Source organism: Megalobrama amblycephala, linkage group LG9, assembly GCF_018812025.1.
Source record: "Megalobrama amblycephala isolate DHTTF-2021 linkage group LG9, ASM1881202v1, whole genome shotgun sequence".
NCBI classification, from domain to species: domain Eukaryota; kingdom Metazoa; phylum Chordata; class Actinopteri; order Cypriniformes; family Xenocyprididae; genus Megalobrama; species Megalobrama amblycephala.
Genome location: NC_063052.1, coordinates 27,831,968 through 27,852,650, shown reverse-complemented (window position 1 = coordinate 27,852,650; position 20,683 = coordinate 27,831,968). Strand labels below are relative to the sequence as shown.

Below are 20,683 nucleotides of genomic sequence, written 5' to 3'. Positions count from 1 at the left end.
TGTTTAATCTACATTGTGAGGAACAAATGTCCCCAAAAGAGCCCTATTCAGACATGATTAGTTTTACATGCAAAAGCCCTATTCGGACGGGATTAGTTTTACGTAGCGAGGTAGAGTAAAGTAATTTTACCTCAGGATGTCTGTAATATTAATTGGCCAATTCACACAGGACAAGACATCTCAGTAAAACTAGCAGAAGTGGGAGGGGTAACTCGATTTACGCACCGCCGTCACCTCCCTGTCGTCATGTGGGTATACGTTGATACAATGTGTGAAAATAATATAATCATATAATCTAAATATATAAACTATAAATAACTGTTAGGTCCGATTTATTAATTAAATTCTGATTGAATTATGATGGTAATAGGCACTTAGCTAAAGATAAAATTAGTTTTGTGCCTCTGACAATTGCTTTGATCTTCTTTTTGCTCTGAATGGTATGTAGAAAATACTTGAGGTTTGCTACAGACTTGTCCCACCACCTACAACACAAATGAATGTTTCTTCAAGTGCTTCCGTGCTTGAAAAATATGCAGAAAACTACTTTTAAACAGGAAATGACGGAATTTTACCGTACATATTTACAGTGGGTCTATTACCTGAGGTAATTTTTCCGGAACTTTTTACAGAAGGTAAAAGTCGCCGTAATCTTTACTGACATTGTCCATAATGATTACAGAGATGGCACATTCGGACGGGACTAAAATAACTGAGAAGCTCTGGTAATAATTACTTTACCCCCACCTCCCCATGTAAAACGAATCCCGTCCGAATAGGGCTTTCAGCATTCAGAGCAAAAAGAAGATCGAAAACACTTGTCAGAGGCACAAAACTAATTTTAGCTTTAGCTAATTGCCTATTACCATAAGAATCCAATCAGAATTTAATTAATAAATCATTTGACCAGACCTAATTGTTATATATAGTTTATATATTTAAATTATATGTGTTTGCGCACATGGTATCAGGAAACAACGTATACCCACATGACGACAGGGAGGTGATGGTGGTGCGTAAATTGAGTTACCCCTCCCACTTCTGCTAGTTTTACTGAGATGTCTTTTACTGCGAATTGGCCATTAATATTACAGATGTCCTGTGGTAAAATTATATTACTCTACCTCCCCATGTAAAACTAATCCTGTCCGAATAGGGCTAAGGACAGTAAAACCTGTCATATGAGGTGTCAGACAAGTGCCTTCACTAGAAGACCTGAAAGCACCAGCTTTAAAACAATTAAATGCCAACAAGAAAACAAGGAAATTACAGCACATTTACTGTCTTAAACAATCTGGAGACATAAAGAGATACAATTAAAAATTCCTTTGTGTTTTTAAAATAATATACGTGCATAAGGTGAGATGTTGGATTTTGCCCTCATTTAAAAGGGTATGTGTTCAAGCAGTTACAAATGAAAGAAAAAAAACAATCATCTGTCCCATGTAATACACTGTATACCTATTAAAACACTGTAAAATGTTCATCAGTTTAGTACATGGACTGAAATAGTTGCTTGCTGTTTTATAAGATGTGGTTATAGAACATGGCTTGCTTATCAAAAAAATAAATATTAATGGAACTTTTTTCCCCCAAGTCACGTGACTTTCTAGTCATAAACAGGTTATCTTCATTTTAAAGGTGGCTTTCATTTCTTCTAAATCTATGATGAAGATGAAAGAGATTTATATAGACTACAACCTATTTTACACTATAACTGCTGCACAGGTCTATTTTTGCCTGCCCTCATTCTGATAGACCTTGTGTATTTTGTAATTCGGACACTAAAGTAGGGCAGATTTCAGAGATGATGAAATGTTCTTAACACTATAGTGCAGTTAGATATGCGTTCATGTGTTCATTATTTCTGTCATCTTGCTAGCATCAGTCTTAAACAAAACTATAACCTCATTCTTTTGTCTCTATCCATAGAGATACATTTGCATAGATGGACAAACATAATCATCTAATTTTGTGAATGACCAGTTACATTTGCATAAAGCACCCAGTTTGCATTTGTCAAAATTGCTTACATTTACAAAATGAGCCTAGAATAACATAGATATTTACAATAAGGCATCATTAACTACATAGGTAACATGAACTAAGAATAAACAATGTCTTATGTAATATTAATTACAACATTTATTTAACCATTTGTAAATGTAAAAGTTGTATTTCTTAACATTAATGCACCGTGAACAAACACAAACTAACAATGAACAATTTCCTTTAACTATCATTAGCTAAGATTAATACTGTAACAAATGTATTGCTGTTAATGTTAACAAATGAGACTTCACTGTAAAACGTTACCAAAATGTTATTAATGAAAATGTTTAATTAAATGACCACATAATTATTTGAGATTGCTCATTTGAGATGTATACATATATTCTCATGTATTTTGTTCTAATGTCACAAGTAATAATCCTCCAATAATAATAAAAAAAAAAAAAATCATCATCAAGTAATGTCCTCCAAACTGACCCACAACCTAATCGTTTCATATGTAAATAAATGTTAGCTCATTGTTCTATAAGCATTTTGGTACTTTTTATATATCAAGAATAAACTGTGTTTTAAGTTTTATTGCTTTTACAAATGTTGTCGTAACAGAAAAAGAAAAAAACGTAAAAGAAAATATTTTAAAGTACAAAACATAGACACACAAAACAACAACACTGTTCAATTGCTGTAATTTACCAGTTTGCAACACTAATGTAGACAGCCTCTTCTGATGACAGACTCCTGCCAAGGTACAATATCCTGTTGCGTGAGAAAAAATGACTTTAGCTCATTTCTCAATGTAACTGCAGCCTGAGATGCTCGTGCACTTGACATTTTTCCTTGTGCAACCAAGATACAAGCCTTCTCCATTCACCTAGCATGTGTTCCCCTGATGCTGTGATACCATCTGCAAAATTTGGAGGAGTGTACTTTATTACAGGTGGTGTTGCAGCATCTGTGATCATCATCTGCATCCACACAAACCTTCCCAACATCCACTGCTTTTTCAGGTTGGGACTCCAGTGGTCACCATGGTGAAGCATGCTAAAAGTGTTCCCAATGTCCCGCCTGGCCCGGAAGTATCTATAAGGCATATAAGGCATATATCTATACAGGCATCATCCAAATGAAGTCAAGTCATCTTCATTTATATAGCACTTTTTACAATACAAAATTAAGTTGACACCAGTAAAACAAACACAATTGCACTGATTTGAGATATTGTTCTTTGTTACATTGTTCACATCCATTAAGTCATAACATTTAGCAGTTTATGGTACAAATAAGACTTTTTTTTTTACTTGGAAAAGGTCACACCAATTCACATGCAGTGGAAATGCATCTCCCAGGAACACATGGCAGTTTGGTGTTGGTGCCTGGCAGGTTTTCCAGCTGTGGGATTTCAAGGGTTCCACAAAGAAGCTTGGAACCAAGAATACTGTCCTTGAAAATCCCACCATCACTTTTATGTACAAGCCAATTTCCACCATGGTGAAACAATACATCTAATCACAGACTTCCATTAGAACAATGGAGTGTGTTCCTTTATAATTGTACAAGTCACTTTTGGTGGTGCCTTGATTAGGATGTGTTTCCAATCCATGGATCCTAAACAGTTGGGAAAGTGCCACACTCTCCAAAATGCCTGATTGATATCAAGACACTCATTGCCTTTTGGTGGGCAGACAAAATAGCCTTTCAAAGCAGTCCAGGACTGAGGGTTTAGAGAACAGTTAACTCTGAGTCGCCCCCTGTCACTTCAAAGAAAAGTAGAAATGCCTTGTCCATTTGGGGAGGAGCACAAAATTATAAACAACACTGTAAAACAACAACAACAACAAAATGGTCAAATGACTGTGGCTGCCAAACAAAAACTCTAAAAATCTTAATACAAATAAAGTGTAAAAGCAATAATTTTACTGACATTTTTGTTAAAGGTTTTAGGAAAAAAAAAAAAAAAAAAACACTGATTTTTTCCTTGTTTCAATTAAGATATTTTACTTCAGTGTTATGGTTTTTGTTTGGCAACCAGCTCAGTAATTTGACCGCTTTTTAATGATTTTTTACAGTGTAAAACTGCTATTTTATGTATGCTATTTTTTCCTAGATTATTACTAACACTTTCAATAAAGTGACAGCACTAAAAGTTCTACAGAGAAACACTTTTATTTTATGTATTTTTCCTATATTATGATCGAACAGCTTCAATAAAGTGACAGTGCTAAAAGTTCTGCAGAACTTCACAGTTATTTACAGTTTTTTTACAGATTAGTACACTAAAAAAAAAAACTTGTTAAAAAAGTGTTAAAGCATGCTCAATATAAATTAACAGTTTTATTTTGGAAGACAAAATACAAAGTCTGTACAAATACTGTCAGTTTCATCAAAATGAAATAAAAAGTTGAACTAAACTGTCAACTTCAAACTGAAGAAATACAAAACTGATGCATCTGGAAGATTGTCACTGTTCCCTTTCGAATGGGAACTCATGCTGCGTCCCCTAGAGGGCGCTATGGGGAACGTCTTTGGCAGACCATTGTCTGAAGCATGAGTCTAAACATGACAATGAACTTGACATGGGACCAAAGAACAAACAGAGATCTTTATACGTTTCAGAGCAGAAAAGGACAGTGTCTTCACAGGGGGAAGAAACTCTGCTATGAATGGTTGTTGCCCTTTGTTTTAGGTGCATGATGGGACAGAAAAATTTATATTTTTACTAACATTTATATATATTTTTTTTACTATTTTTGACTAGATTTATCTTAGAGAAGATGGGTCTCCACAGGGCACCCCCCTCCAGGCAAAGAATTGGGATAATTTAAAGAGAGTTTTTTTTTTTCTCATTGTTATGTAGACCCTAGCTTGATTGTTCCTTAACAACTGAGCATATAAACTTACTGACACATCACATTGTGCCATATCTGTACTCATTAGGATTGTAAATGTCATGCATCTGGCCAGGGGACAGATGATGGGAAACCAACTGCAGCAACCTGGCCCTGGTTTGTGCTAATGGATGAGGTATTATGGCAGTCTGCCTCCGTGTCACCCCCAGTCCTAATTTCTTCCATCCAAGAGGACAAAGCAGGAACAAGCTCAGATGTGCTGGAAGAAGAAGGGACAGAGACAACAGACAAGACAGAGAGCAGAGGCAGGAAAAGCGGGAAGTGCACAGAGAATTACTTTTCTGTCACTGCTTAAAGAAGATATTGCTTACCAAAGAGAAGCAGAGGAGAGACAGGAAAGGGAGGCCGGGGAGAGAAATGAAAGATTTTTCTCTCTTTTTGAAAACTTTAATTGAAAAGAAAACGTAATTCAGACAAAGAGAAGTTTTCCTTTTTATTCTTGTATTTTATAATTTAATATTTATTTTGTATATTTTTCATAATCTACTTCTTGGTGACATTGTTGATTTTGTGAAGTCCTATGACCTGTGCAGCGCTGCCGACGACTTCTGTAAAGCCAAACGCGCGTTGATAGGCGTGCTGTTGCTCTGGTCGGCGTGTGTGCTCTTTCAGGAGAAGTGCCTGTACAAGGAAATCTGACCTTTATGATGTCACACAGCCCCATACTCAAAAAAAAGACAGTGAAGTTTATGAGGATTTGGAAGAGTATTTTTGGCACAGAAATACTCCGTCATACATCCAACTCGTGTTTTGAAACTTTGGCCATGTTTAGCATGAGAATCCTTGCTTTCTCTTTTAGATCATCTCAATTTTGCCATGCGAATTCCTCAAGGTCGCTCATTTATATCAAGGCTTCTCAATTTCACAAAAACAACAGATAAACTACATGATCTCATTAAATTAGATGCCAGATGCTGGTCTGAACTACGCTTCTGGTCCATTCTTTGTGATAAGTGGAACAGCATTTCCTTTTTCTATAATGATTACATCGAAACTTCTGTTGATCTCAAATTCTGCACAGAAGCCATGCCTTCTGTCAGATACAGCATTTTTTTTTCAATAATGAATGGTTTGCAAATGTTTGGCCCTCCGAATTGCTCAACTTACCTCAAAATATTTCATCAACAGCTTTGCTAGAATTATATCCAGTAATCGTAGCCTGCTTGCTATGGGGTAATCAATGGTCAAAGAAAAATATTATGGTCTACTGTGATAACGAGGCCACTGTGTATATCAATAAAGGGCGCTCTTCAATCCCCTTTATTAATAGGTTTCTGAGATGTCTCATGTGGACTAGCATCACTTGCCATTTCACACTCCGCGCCACCCACATACCTGGTCTCGACAACAAAATTGCTGTAATGGAGATTACTGAATAACAAATGAAAACATTTGTTGCTTGACCCTTTAAAATATACATACTTTATTGCATGAACATTTTTTCAATATTAAATAAACATTAAAACAGTGTACGTTCACATTTATTTGAATAGCGCTTTTCACAAAACATATTGTTTCAAAGCAGCTTTACAGAAAATGCATGTCTACACAATTTAGAGTAATATGTTATCAGAGGTGACTGTGAAAGTAATGTCCATTTCAAAAATGTTCAGTTTAAGATAATAATCATGCAGTTAGCTAACATGTACTATTTTTATGCCGAATCAATGAGCTCCTTAAAGCAATTATTACAAGTAAAGGCAAGTAAAGTTTAATGTTAACTGAAGAACGCAAAAAAGTCACAGGTCTCCGTATCAGGATTCAGGGCTGGGCACAGACAAAAAATGTAAAAAACCCCAAAACAAAACAAAACAAAAAAATGCTATGCATTTGTGAGTTAACAAATGCTATGCAGTTGATCAGTATAGCAATTGTGATTTGTACACATCAATGTACATCAGCGTTTTCTGGATTTATGCTTAATAAATTTACCTGAAAAAAGTAGTCATGATCCACTGGTGGTCCTGTGGAACATCTCCATCTTCCAAGAGGTCACCTACACCATTGCATATGTTATGGAACATTGCACATGCTACAACCACATGCAGGTAAAATGAGAAGAATAATTTGGTTGTTATAAGAAAGACTGGGTAGTAATATTCTAAATCAGGTGTAGCAAGTCAGCCCTAGCCCTATGGATGTGCATACTCTGATGGTATGCCAGTGTTGTGAATGTAAAAGAAGTGGCTGATTCATATATTTTATACAGTATAAATATAACAATACTAACTCTCAACAATGTAATACAGAATAATTTGCAATGATTAATCACCTTTGGGACAAAATGTGTATGTACTTCAAGTGTTTCTAAAAAGATGCACCTGAAGCGGGTTTTCGTCATTCCAAAGAATCTATGATTGAGCGGCCTCTGGAGTGATGCCTATTAAACTTTTCCTCTGCCATGCCTCTCACTGGCCTGTTAAATGGTGTGATAAGGGCCAGGGGTTGTTCAAGACATGGATAGCCACCATCAGCTAAGTTGAAATACCCTGGTGGGGGGTAAGTCCCTCTAGCATAGATGGGGCTGTTTCTCAGTATGCGTGCATCACGCACGCTGCCTGGATATCCCACAAAGATGACGAAACGGCCCTGGTGGTCACACACTGCCTAAAGCACAATAGATGGAAACAACTTGTGGTTTCTGTAGGACTGACCATCAGGACCAGCAGGACATTTCATTCTGATGTGACAGCCATCCATTGCCCCAGCCACCTTCTGAAAAGGCATGGTATCCTGCCAGCTGAACAAAACCATTTCCCACAGATTGGACATCAGCCTCTGTCTGGGAGATGAATAATCTTGGGTAAGAAGAGTAACATCTCAGCTGTCACTCTGTACACCACCATATGGACAGTTGGTAGGGGCATTCCAAAGGCCCTGCAAACTACTCTCTAGGCTGCTCTAGTTGCCAACCAAAACAGGAACACCAGGGTTTCCAGAGTTGGGCCCCACCCATGATGTCTCTCCATCCCCAGCATTCTCAGGAGTTCATTGATGGCCTCCCTGCTGAGACGAAAATCAGGCCATGTATCCTCTCCACCAAAGCTGAAGGACTGGAACACTCATATTAATTCTGCTGTAGTGCTGGACCTGGAGGAAAAAAAAAAAAAAAAAAAAAAAAATCATACTGTGTCCATGTTTTCAGTGAACACGTTTACTGTAGTAGCTGACTAAGTCTTACTAATATACACAATTAACACAAACAGTTCCTTCTTGCATGCATGTAAACTATGTAAAAGGGATTTTTTGGTGTATCACTATTCTATCACTATCTAAAACATTTATGCAGAAACCTATTACACCTGCAATTAATTACCCACAGTATTGCAGGAAGAAAAAAAAATCTTTTGAAAGATGCAAGCATAGAAGAAAGCGCCTTCTGCATGTAACAGCACGATGGTGCAAACTCCTGTTATCTTACGGGTGGGAAGTCACGGGTTTGATTGCCATTCCAGTGCACTTTCACGGGAAGAAGGTTGGAAAAACAAGGGTTACGGGTTGCCTGGAATGCAGCATTAGTCCTTGAGGGGGCTGTTTGCGTGCGCTTCCCTTTAAATAAGGTGTGCTCTCGTCTGTCCCTTTTCTCGAGGGAATTGGGGCAGGCATCTGCACTTCGGTCCACAGCGGTTGGACATTATGTCTCACGCTACTGAAATATTAGATCTGCCGTGGAAGCGAAAGAGGTGCAAGCTCCCTCGTAGCCGCCTTGATGAACGCTTACCGTCGGGACATAACCGCCCAGCTCGAGTCTTCTTTTTCTCCCAGATCTTCAAGCTGAGGTGTGGAGAGCTTAGAGAAAGCCATATTCTGCTTGCATCCATTCACAGGCAAACTATGCTGATATGGAGGGGGTGCAGGAATATGGTTATGCGTCATTGCCGCCTATTGAACAGAGGCTTGCAAGCTGTCTTTCAATAGGTGAAGTGTCCACACTGAAGATGCCGTCTCTGCTAATCAAGAAGCAGCATCTTACATCACACTTGAATGGCAGAGCATATGTGGCAGCGGGTCAGGCAGGATCGGCTTTGCACACAATGGTGGTGTTGCAAGCTTACCAGGCTGACCTGCTGAAGGACCTGTAACAGGGCCAGGGGCTCCCCCTGAGGTGGTTGAGGAGCTGTGGTGTACAACGGAATTGGCTCTCCATGCCACTAAACAGACTGCCGTCGCGATCGGTCGGTCTTTGGCGGGCGAGAGGCATCTCTGGGTAAACCTGGCCGACATCAGGGAGGAAGAGAGAAACTTTCTCCTCGATGCGCTGGTTTTGCCTTCCTAGCTGTTTGGCACATACGTTGAGATGGTGGTTGGGAAGTTTCGGGAGGCAAAGGCATGCTTTGCAGCTTTTAAAACCTGCTTACTGTGCCAGTCCAAGCCTATGCCTCAAACCACGAAGGGGGCTGGTCCGTCCCTGTCTGAGGGCTGGAAACAGACCAGAAGGCAGGCACCACCTCTCACATTCCCCTTCCTTTTACATCTGGCCCTGAAGCTGGACCTATGATGTTTTTGGCAGTATGCATTGTTCCATCATCTGCCTTACTGATGGTTTAGCATTAGAGGCTGGGTGTGAATGCATTATGTATAGCAGACAGTATGCCAGGTTGTAGGCTCTCTTGAGCCTCCTTAGCTGCTGCCCTTTGTGTCATGGCATGTCCTGCCCTCTCTCAAGTAGAGCTTTTGTGAGCGTCGTCAGGCCTCCTCTAGCTACAGAGAGTTATCTTTATTGAGGCCTCCACTCGTCAGAGCTCTGTTAGGACAGCATCTGCACTGTAAAATCCAATAAGTAAAACCTTAAAAAAAGCAATGCAAACCGGACTTCTGGTATGCTTCGTGGTGAATAGACGTGGTGGAAGTCGCTCTGTGAACATTTATTATTTTTTTCAGCCGTATTGATTTATTTTGTCTTATACATACCAAATAATCAACTCTATTACACACTCATAAAGAAGAATGCCCAAACCAGGAAAATCAGGGCGAAACATTGTAGAAATGCTGACTGACAAGGGGAGTGAGCAGACAGCTAATGCTAATGCTACCACTCCAGTAGGAGAGGAGGAAGTGATCACAGCAGCTTCCTTGAAGGACTTAATTTCATCCACCATTCACTCAGAAATTTCATCACTACGGTCCGAATTTTTGTCTGAACTTTGCTCTGCCGTGTCCACTCTACAAATGACCCTGTCTTCACAAGCCCAAAAGATCGGGGATATTGAAATGGCATTTAACGACTCAGATGGCCGTTTGATAGTGGTGGAGAAATTGTGCAACACATTACAAACAGAAAACACTAGCCTCAAACTCAAGCTTGACGACTTGGAGAACCGCTCGCGGAGGCAAAACTTAAGGATTATTGGAATCCCAGAGGGATCGGAGGGGCAAAGTCCAGTTGCTTTCATGTCGTCATTCTTTACTTAACTGTTTGGAGACGGCGCCTTTAAGCGTCCTTTGGAAATCGTTCGGGCCCATCGTGTCGGTCAAAGGTCTCAACAAAATACATTTCCTAGACATATGCTGGTCCGGCTCCACCATTACCAAACCAAAGAACTCATACTGAAACTGAGTCGTGAGCTGGGCTCTTTGGAGTTTAACGGTGCGATTGTTCATATTTTCCCGGACATGTCTGCTGAGGTGGCAAGACGCCGTGCTGAGTTCAAAGACGTGAAAGCTGCACTTCGCAATGCTGGCATCACCTATGGAATGTTGCATCCCGCTAGACTCCGCGTTGATTTCCAAGGACAGCATCAAATATTCCACACTCCGCTGGCAGCGATGGACTTTGTCAGTTCTGTCATTAAAACTACAGCGAGCAAGGTGTGACGGACATGATCTAAATTTGGAAAGAGTCTGAATCTGCCATCCTTAAGTTTAGTAAGTGTTTCTAAGCTTATGTTATGAAAAGTGAGGTAGCCCACACATAAGGTTTCTAAGTTTCTAAAACTGTCCCCCGTTGCATAACAGTCCTTTGTAACTTTTGGTTGGATGCCATGCATCGTATACTGTTGTGAGAATAAATAGTATAACGTATTCCTGTTCACGGAGCTCTGCCGAAAGGGCAGCTAAAGTTTCAAGAACTAACGTTAGTTAACTTTTTTTTCTACACCTGACTGTTACGTTCCTTTCAGTTAGGTTTGTTAATGTCACAAATGTTAGATCCTGTGTCAGTTTTGGGCACATGCATTGTTTTTGTTTTGTTTTGTTTTGTTTTTTGCTTTGTTTTTTTACCTTCAGCTGTCTCTTATTTGGCCGGCCCTTTTTGTCGTGTTCTCTGCAAAAATCTGTTTCCCCTAACATAATTAAGCTAATGTTTGTTACCAATGTATAATATAACTCAGGGGAGGGAGGGCATGGTTAAATTAATTAGTTGGAACATAAAAGGCTTAAACAACAGAGTTAAAAGTGTAAAGGTTTTTTCCAATTTAATAAAGTTGAAGGTCAATATATTTGATATATGTTTTTTACAGGAAACCCATCTTAAGAACTAGAAAGTCATAAAAGCTTGATGAGGTCATGGGTGGGACAGGTGTTCCACTCTGGATTTAATTGTAAAGCTAGAGGTACAGCTATTTTAATTAATAAGAATACTCCATTCAATCCATCTAAAGTTATTTCAGACCCCAATGGTAGATATGTTATCGTCTCAGGCACTCTTTATGATAATCAAGTTGCTTTAGCAAGTGTTTATGCCCCTAATTGGGATAATCCAGACTTTTTTGTAAAACTTTTTTCTAAGTTCCCAGACCTGAATTTTTACCAGTTGATCATGGGAGGGGACTTTAACTGTGTTTTGAAGACTGATCTAGACAGGTCGTCTCCCAAACCAGCTCCTTTGTCTAAGTCTTCAAAAAACAATTAATTATTTTTTGGAGTGGTACGGAATATCTGATATATGGCGTCTTTTGAATCCTACAACTAAAACTTTTTCTTTTTTCTCTCCAGTCTACTGTACTTATTTACGTATCGATTATTTTATCATTGACAACAAACTTATTCCTTTAGTAAAGTCTTCCTCTTATGATAGCATAGTCATTTCTGACCACGCCCCAGTAATTCTCGAACTGTCCCTCCCTGGTGGTTGTATGACCTCTTCTGTTTGGAGAATGAATGTGCTACACTTATCAGATAGCCACTTTGTTGAGTTTATCTCTGAAAAGATCTCTGAAAAGATCCCTTTGGAAGGGATTTCTGCATCTATCCTTTGGGAAACGCTCAAAGCTTACTTGCGCGGAGAAATAATTTCTCGTTCTGCCTATATTAAAAAGTTGTGTGATATAAAGCTCAGTGAACTCTCTAGACAGATTGGCAAATTGGACCAGAGGTATGCACAACATCCAACCCCATCACTATATAATGAAAGGGCTTTTTTGTTATCGGAATATAATCTTATTTCCACTAGCCATGCTGAGCACCTTCTACTTAAGTCAAGACACCATTTCTATGAGTTTGGTGATAAGCCAGGTAAAGCACTTGCATTGCAACTTGGGCTGCAAACTGCAAAAAAATTGATTGCTCAAATCAAAACAATTTTAAACAGGTGCCTTAGTTTCTCTTTTTTTCTATCAACTAATCTAATTCCACTGTCATCAAATGTCAAATATCAGCACTCTTGCACATTTGATTACATCTCAGCTCAACAGGAGATTTTTCAGAGATTGTAGTTTTGGTGGCAGTTTGTTCTGTCCCAAACCAAGCATCACTTTCTGAATGAAGTTGAAAGTGTTTATCATGCCTTTTGGGTAATTCAAATTTAAAGCATAAGACAGACCAAACAAGACGCAAATTGCCTGAGGCAGATTCTGCAGATTATCCAGTACCCCAGATAAGAAAATACACTCGGGCCAGTTCCTGTTAGATTCTCGCCTGCCAGAGACTAACCACTCGTCCCGTTTCTTTCTGCAGCGATCGGGCCGGTTGCCTGTGTACTCACCCAGCAAACAAGGGACGTCTCCCGGACGTTGTGAACGTCCTTTGTGAACGTCCGTTAAGGTCCGCGTTTGGTCCGCTTTATAACGTTCACTGACGGACGTTCTGAGGACATTCAAGTCCTTGCCAGTTTGCGAAAGTACTGACGTCCCTCATCTGATATTTCCATAACAACACTAAGCAAAAACCAGTCGCCCATGCGTTGCCTTTTATCAACAGACCTGACACCTTGCAACTCAGACAAAGGACAATTAAACTAAACCTATTGGATTTAAAAGAGGTCGTGTTCCTTAAAAAAATCCCTTTAAATATTATAATGGATTTTACAGAAACCATGTTTGTTTTTGTTTTTTTTGTGCAGGTTGATATTATGGTTTTAAAAATAGTAGGTCTATTTGAATTCGGGTCATTCTACAGAAAAGTCCACTTATGGTATGACAAAATGTCTTAAAATGTATTTCTTTTTCTAACGTTTAAACTTACACCACATTATATTACACATTGACTTTATGAATACAAATGACAGCTTTATGATTTTTATTTTTATTTTTTTGCATGCATTTAAAGACAGCATGTACCCAGCTAGCAGGGAACGTTCTCAGAACTTTGGCTAACATTCAGTAAAGGTTTTTTAATGTTTTAAAGAAAACATTTGAATGTAATGTTCAAAAAATGTTTTAAGAATGTTTTTAAATTCAGAAAATGTTCCTATAATGTTAAGTGCAAACAAATCTAGAACATTTTCCCTGCAACATTTTGAGGATGTTTTGAGGATGTTGTTGAGGTAACATTATATAATGTTGTCAATAAAACATTCGCACAATGTTTCAATCAAACAAAGGAAGAACATTCTCTCAGCAACATTAGGAAAACGCTATAAGAACATCACTGTGGTTTGAGGTGATGAAATGTTCTGTGTAAAATGTTCTTCTAATGTGACGTATTAACCAAGATAGAACATTTAACCTGAACATTTTGAGGATGTTTTGAGGATGTTGTTGAGGTAACATTATATAATGTTGTAAATATAACATTCACACAATGTTTCAATAAAACAAAGGAAGAACATTCTCTCAGCAACATTAGGAAAACGCTATAAGAACATCATTAATGTTTGAGGTGATGAAATGTTCTGTATAAAATGTTCTTCTAATGTGACGTATTAACCAAGATAGAACATTTCACCTGCAACATTTTGAGGATGTTGTTGAGGTAACATTATATAATGTTGTAAATATAACATTTGCACAATGTTTCAATAAAACAAAGGAAGAACATTCTCTCAGCAACATTAGGAGAACGCTATAAGAACATCACTGAGGTTTGAGGTGATGAAATGTTCTGTGTAAAATGTTCTTCTAATGTGACGTATTAACCAAGATAGAACATTTAACCTGAACATTTTGAGGATGTTTTGAGGATGTTGTTGAGGTAACATTATATAATGTTGTAAATATGTGGTTTGAGGTGATAAAATGTTCTTCTAATGTGACGTATTAACAAATCTAGAACATTTCACCTGCAACATTTTGAGGATGTTTTGAGGATGTTATTGAGGTAACAGATTACTCAAAGTTGTAAATATTCACTATTTTTAATTCCTTAAATTGAACAATCTCAGTACTAACATTATATTGTATTATTAAACTTGAGTTATCAATGTACTATTGAAATTAATTTCTGCACATTTTAATGTTTTCTTTTTTTCTACAATTGAAGAGTTCAGATGCAAAAGCCTGTGCAAGTGGCATCTGAAAATTTCTTCTTAAATTAGCATTTTTGTCAAGCTTGTATGTTTAGGTTCAGTAAATTTCACTTTAATGGCAATTAATAGGTCCTTCTCATTGCCATTAAAGTGTAATAAGCTTGATAAACATGCTTGTTTTATAAGAAAATTTCAAATGGCACTTAAAGGCTTTTGCATCTGAAGTCTTCAATTATTATTGTACATAACTGATAAAGCATTGTATTAGCAACAATTTCCTTCACTGTTTTGTTTCTTTACACTTTATTAAAAGAAAAAAAGAAAAGAAAGAAAGAAACTTCCTCCCAGTGTTCAAGACATGGTTAGCTTGGTTTATGTAAGAATGGAGAATATACAATATTGCCACAATGTTCCATAATAAAGGAGTAACATTATCAAAACAACATTTGTAAAATGTGGATATTATTTCAGATTGTGATGAAGTTTGGGCCAGATCATCATTACATCTGGCACTTCTGTTTTGGTTCTGGGTGTGGCTGGCATCATGTTTTTAATACCATTGTGTGAAACACCATTGGGCTGAACTCAAAAGAAACAAAATATAATAAGATACAAAATATAATAAGAAACAAAAGATGAAATGCATTATTTTAGCTGAACACTGGCTTGACTGCAATAGTGAGATGAATTCTGGGGGAAGGGAAAGTCTCGTATTTGGCTGAACTGTTGCGTGAACGTGTTTACCATAGGGCAGGGATGGGCAACTTTGATATTGACAAGGGCCAACATTTTTTCTCCTTGATACCTGGGGGCCAGATTACTAATCCACACTTGCACCTTTTATACTGTCTTACTCAATTTACTTTTTACTAAGGGAAATTAATGTATAATTAATGTCATTTGTTTTTAAAGATTTTATGAACTGTAATACAAATGGGGAAACTTTGTTTTCAGTTGGCAAGCAATATTAAAGGGATAGTTCACCCAAAAAATTTAAATTCTGTCATCAGTTACCTACCCTCAAGTTTCTGTTGAACAAAGAAGATATTTTGAAGAATGTTTGTAACCAGGTTGCTTTGGGATTAATATGGAAGTCAATGGTGCCCCAGAACTGTTCAGTTTCCCACATTCTTCAGAATATCTTCTTTTGTGTTGAACAGAACAAATACATTTATACAGGTTTGGAACAACTTGAGGGTGTGTAAATAATGACATTTTTATTTTTGGGTGAATTATCCCTTTAATTTCTTTATTAACAATATTAACATCTCAATGGCATTTTCTGTAAATTTGCAACAAACAAATGTAGGCTACAGTCTATTTTTAATTACAAGGTTAGAGAACATTTTCAACTCAGCCTCGTTAAAAAGTGCTTATTTTAAAATATGACAATCTACAGGGTGTTTACAGGAGACGAGAGGCGCTGATTGGGCCATGGTAAATCGACGCGTAAAACCACCAATCACAGCATGCTTTTCTCGTGACGTAGGGACATTTGAAATTGACGAACAGCGCGAATGGTAGTTGAAGAAATTGGCGCAAAATGTCCCTGGTCTGATTGTCTTTTTGACGGAAAAAGCGAGTACGGACTCGTTCACAAACAGAGTCGCGGCAGATACAGAGTTGTGATGGAGGATGTTTTACCCGCTGGGACAGTTTGTGGCCCAAACAACAGAACTGTCTCCTGGTCAATGGAACTCTGCCTTCAACAATAAATACTGGAATGTAAGTTTTTAAATGTCTTTTTCAGTTTACATCTTTCGTTTATCCTTTACGTATACACTAAAATCCGATAGATCTTTCTTAGAATGACATGACAATTACATTAATTGTGGTTGTATACTGCTTTTGAATAACAGCTAACTTAGATTTGTTTTCATCCAGAATCCAAACGGCCTACTTAAAAATGGACACTGATGATGCAACAAAAAGTCTTCATTTACAACAAAGGTACTTTAATCCGTCGTTATGCAATATTGTGTTCTATATGCATACGGGTACTGTACATTTGCTACTTAAAAATGTTAATCTGATTATTTCTTTTTAACTTAAATAATAATATTAAAGTAATTCATAAAGATATGTTGAAATGGGAAAGATATGTTTTAATTTTTTTAGGTACTTTGGGGTTGACAGACAGCCATTGTGAAGGACACAATCTGGCAAAAATTTACCTGCAGAAGTGAATGGGAGGATATGGGTAAGTGGTTTTGTAAGTTTTGTTGTAAATCTTAATAGAATGTCATTTAGAAAAAGTTTGTAGTAATTATTTACTAATATTTGAACAAAATTAGTAAATGTTGTTTTAAGGAATGCAACATATTGTTAACCTATTTGAACATTATTATTATTATTATTAATATTATTATGTTTTCCTCCGAGACTAAATTTTTTAACCCTTAAAGGATTAGTTCACTTTCAAATGAAAATTAGCCCAAGCTTAAAGGTCTTTGCACACTGAGTCCAAAATTCGCATGCGAAACTTTCACGTTAAAAAATAAATTTGACCTCACGTTATGTCAATTGCGTTTGCACACTGTCTCCGAAACTTTCGTCCGTCAAAAAAATATTCGGATCAGGTTCGATTTTCTGCATTTTATGCATCCGTCGCATGCATTTTGAGAGACGTTTTGACAATTCAGAGCCACCGTACGCAAACGCAAAAATCCAGAATGCCATCTGACAAGTTGATCCACGTCTTCTACAGCACAAAACAGCAGCACTTAATGACAAACAACGTGCGGAATACAAAGATACAGGTTGTGCCAGTAGTAAAGCATCAAACTGAACATCCTGAAGTAAACTTTGAAACGCTCGGGATAATTCCAGAGCTCCTTGATGAGGTGGAACTCTCCTTTCTCTCTATGCAATCTCGGAATTGAATGGACCCAATATTTCCTCTTTCTTTTTCTCTTTTTAAGAAGAGAGGAGACAACTAAATCGTGCTCACAGCTTGAAGGCTTCATTTTGTATTGTTTTGCATTTATTTTCTTTTTCCGCAAATCATTAATTTTTACGCATCGGACTCAGTGTGCAAGGTCTCAGTGCGTGACGATTTTTTAGGATTACGAAAAAACGCATGCAAAAATTTCAGACTCAGTGTGCTAAGGCCTTTACTCCTAGGTGTATATGACTTTCTTGCTTCTAACGAAGACAATCAGAGAAATATTAATAAATATCCTAACTCCTCTGAGCTTTATAATGGCAGTGAACAGGGTTCACGATTATGAGCTGAAGAAAGTGTATCCATCCACATCTATCCATCATAAACGTACTCCACACGGCTCCAGGGGGTTAATGAAGGCCTTCTGAAGTGTGAAGCGATGCATTTGTGTAAGAAAAATATCCATATTTAACAAGTTATGAAGTAAAATATCTAGTGGTCTGGCCAAAGCTAGATATTTTACTTCATATACACCTAGGATGGCTTGGGTGAGTAAAGCTTGGGGTCATTTTCAAGCACCAAACACAGACCTTAAGACTGTTCTGAAGTGTAGTGCTATCATTTGTAACTGATCAGACTTAACAGTTGTCATATACAGTGTTATGCGTAAGTTGGGCAACCCTTTGCAGAATCTGTGAAAATGTGAATAATTTTAACAGAATAGGAGAGATCATACAAATTGCATGCTATTTTTTATTTAGTACTGTCCTGATTAAGATATTTTACACAAAAGATGTTTACATATAGTCCACAAGAAAATAAATAGCTGAATTTATGAAAATAACCCTGTTCAAAATTTTGGGAACCTTTGGTTCTTAATACTGTGTCGTTACCCGGATGTTTTTTTTGTTTTGTTTTGTTTTTTTGTGATGATTGTTCATGAGTCCCTTGTTTTTCCTTAACCGTTAAAACTGCCCAATATTCCCAGACCCCTGACTCTTAATGCGTCGTGTTTCGTTCTGGAGCATCAGTGAATGTTTGAAACTTTTTTAATAGTTGAGTACCTTAGTTGTTCTCAGTGTGAAAAGATGAACCTCAAAATCATACAGCCACTGCTGGAAAGGGTTCAAATATGCAGAAGATGCTTGAAAACTGAAGAATCTGCAGGAGCTGGAGGATTTTTCTGAAGAACAGAGCTCAGTTTAACTGCTCAGAACAAACAAGAGACTCATGAACAACCATCACAAAACACAAAAACAGATGTAACGATCCATAGACAAAATAACTGATGAAAACTAGCTATGTCGTAGCAATAGAATTGTTTGCACCGTTTTGCTGCAGCTCTGCACAAGTTGACTCGAGTTCAAGTCTTGGTTCGAGGTTCATGAGTCTTGGTTCAAAGTTTGTAGTTGTGTTATTAACAAAATGGATTAAGTAGATATGTTTTAAATAGCAAACAGAGTAGATACTTAAAGTAGGGATGTCCAGATCCGATCACGTGATCGGAAATCGGGCCCGATCACGTGGTTTCAGACTCGATCGGAATCGGACGTTACCTCCCGATCAGGACTCGGATATATATGTATAAGGGGTGCAACGGTTCTCGGTAAGAAAAAAATCGAACCGTACGGTTCTCCACTTACGGTTCGGTACGCACTTTCACTGCGGCCCATCTCGAATGACGACGCATCTATTGGTTAATATGGTTTAAAATAGCAACGTGGAAAACAGACAGAGTTCAGATAATGTATGTTTCAGTCGATGGATGCGCAAAACGTTACAACAACGATAATCAGAAAGCGTGGACAAAACAGTCACTCTTTGTAAACTGTTAACTGCGAGTGCCGTCTGCTCTAATGTCCAGTCATTTACGCCGTCACCCGGGTGTTGATAGCGCGAGCGCAGGTGAGACCTGAACAGCACACGTTTCTATCTGTGTTTAAACTAACTCATTTAAGCTTTGCTGATTTAAACCTTCAAGAACAAGACGCGAAAGAGAGCTCGCGCGCTGTGAGAAGATTTGTGTGCGCTCATCCGAAGCGCGCACATGCTTATTTCAGTCAGCGCGCAAATACTGAGTTCTCTTTCAAGTCTTGCGCTTCAGCGGACAAATTCATACAAAAATTATGTCAACATGCCCGTCTTAGCGAGTATCCTAGCAAACATAGTCGGTTATGTCTTAAGTGAACGTATATTAGTCGAGAAAGACAGCGCATGTGTAACAGTATATGTACTGGATGTGCATGTCTTAAAGGGAAAAAAGAAAACTATTCCTGCTGCCTGTTTTTAATGTTAAATCAAACAACAAATAACAAAGAAATCACTCACTGCTCTTGACTGAATAGTTTTTGTAACTTCAATAATGATTAATCATTATTTATTTTATACAGTAAAGATAATATGCAGTGATATTTTATATTTGATTACTATTTGATTACTGTTAGATACCTGAAAAACCTGAAAAGCACTGTTCCTGGATCCTGGATCTGTTTTTTTCGCTCTTCTTTATTCTTTTTTATGTATTATAGAAGTATCGGATCGGGACTCGGTATCGGTAGATACTCAAAATCAAATGACTCGGACTCGGACTCGAGGGCAAAAAAACGTGATCGGGACATCCCTAACTTAAAGTATTATATCTATTGAATATCAATATTGTTTGCGATCTTAAAATGTAATATGTATTTTGTGTTTACACTGTTGTATGCTCCTCTGTTATAGGCTCTGAGGAAAAACTCTACACACAGACGCTCTACACACATAGACGGCTCAATGCTGCTAACTGGCAGAGCAGCTGGAAAACTAAAAGACAAGAAAACTAGAACATTAATACGGACAACTGTATTATTTTTCTGCAAGAACCAGGTCAAGCAAAGACAGTGATGAGCACTCAGAGCAAACACAGCAGTCAGACGCAGGATTACACACTGGACTTTAGAGTTCTTCAACATGTGATGTTGAACATTTACTGTTTCTAAAGCCAATAATTTATGTGGATGCCATTTATAGACCTGTTAGATTTTGTTTTATTTTTAAATTGTATGTTTTAACAATGTTATAGCTAAGCTTTTTCTTTCTTTCTTTTTTCTTTTTTGAATATTTAGGAGAACATTCTGGGAACAAAAATAAAACTTCCTGCTAAAAACTTTATAAGAATGTTAGGGGATAATGTTCTAACAATGTTATGACTAAACAGTTTTAGAATGTTTTAGAGAATGTTATCCTACCTTTAAGGAGAACATTCAGGGAACTAAAATA

The 20,683-nt window shown here is 37.6% G+C and overlaps 1 long non-coding RNA gene across 1 annotated transcript; it reads left to right on the top strand.

The window, feature by feature from the left end:
• The first annotated feature begins 16,039 nt into the window (after nucleotides 1-16,039).
• LOC125274598 lies at nucleotides 16,040-20,445 on the top strand. The gene is made up of 4 exons (XR_007186285.1): nucleotides 16,040-16,266; nucleotides 16,426-16,491; nucleotides 16,660-16,741; nucleotides 20,147-20,445. It is a non-coding gene; the product is annotated as an uncharacterized LOC125274598 (long non-coding RNA).
• Nucleotides 20,446-20,683: the final 238 nt, after the last annotated feature.